The sequence below is a fragment of the Buceros rhinoceros genome, unplaced genomic scaffold, assembly GCF_000710305.1.
Source record: "Buceros rhinoceros silvestris isolate BGI_N320 unplaced genomic scaffold, ASM71030v1 scaffold23878, whole genome shotgun sequence".
In the NCBI taxonomy this organism is placed as follows: Eukaryota; Metazoa; Chordata; class Aves; order Bucerotiformes; family Bucerotidae; genus Buceros; species Buceros rhinoceros.
In genome coordinates this window covers 23210-24543 of record NW_010428971.1, presented here as the reverse complement: position 1 = coordinate 24543, position 1334 = coordinate 23210, and positions in this window count along the sequence as shown.

The window sequence follows — 1334 nt, the reverse complement described above, 5'->3', positions numbered from 1 at the left end:
CCAGTTTGTGTTGATTTTGGCAGATGACTTTTGCAAGAAGCATTGGTTATTTTAATTAATCCCCTATTTTCAGGAGGCTGGCTGTGATCCCCAGACTAAGTGAAGTGCCTTCTTGTTTCACAGATTTAAGGGTTTATGCCAGACTCGTATACTCTGCTCTCTACCGGTTCGTACAGCCAGGTCTTGCAGAGCTTGTGGATTCCGTATTTGGAGACCTGGCTCTTCCTGTGCACTACACTGAGCACCCAGGGATTGTTTCATAATCCTTTAAGCAGAAAAGAGCTTAAAAGGCTGATGAGAATCCATTGCTCTAATCCTAAAACTAAAAGAAGAATTTACAATTTTACTAGGAGTCTCATTGGGCAGGAGTTCTGCATTCGCAAATGGGACTGGATTGGAAGGACTGAAAGGATCTGACTGAAAAACCTGATTCTCTGCCCTTTCTCTCCTGTCTCTCTCTGCTCCCTCCAGTTCCCTGCGCTGTGCTCTCCATTTCACTTCATTACACAGCCACACAAGAATTACATTGCCACGACAGACAGGATGGTGTGGAGGGAAGCTGGAGGGTGCTTGAACCAGATAACGTGTTCTGGATTTTGAATGTTTTAAATTTTACAAATACTTAGCCTAGAAGAGAGTCCACACATTTCTCAGTTGCTAATCCTCTTTTAATCCACTTGTAAACACAAGGACTGTGACGTTCACATCATGTGAGTACTTCTAAATTTGGGAAAAAGTCGTGGGAGAAATATGGATGTATTTGAATTTATTTCTCCCCGAAAAGTGCCCAAGCCTGAGTAGATTTAGCTTCATGAAAGGCTACTTGCGTGTGCTCTTGAGTGCAAGACTCCCACTTATTGTTTTGTTAGTAACTATGCATTGAGCTGAATTAATCAAAATCAGAGACCTTGCCATACATTGTGGTTGTAAAACTGAAATGGCTGTTTTGTCTAATTTTACACCAGAAACCATCCCAAATGTCAAAACGAGATAAAAACTAAGCCTTCCGAAAGGAGGGAGAAATTGTAAAGATAGTGGTGTAATTTAAGAAGAAGGATTCACAATCACTTTTGACAGTCCTGGAGGATATTTCCTTGTAATTGTTCAAACTTGAGTGGCTAATGCTGACCTTTAAAACAAACGTTTGTGTAAAAGTACTTTTTAAGTTTCTTGTTAACTGCAGTGAGCTCTGAACTAGACATTGATGTCTATCCAAGTAACATCTGTTTAGTGGGTCCCATTTGTGTGGCTTTATCCCTGGATTCCTCCAGTGCAGCGCTTCACCTTTCTTACAGTAACAGGTCGAGCACCTTGATCCTCTCTGAGCATGCTGA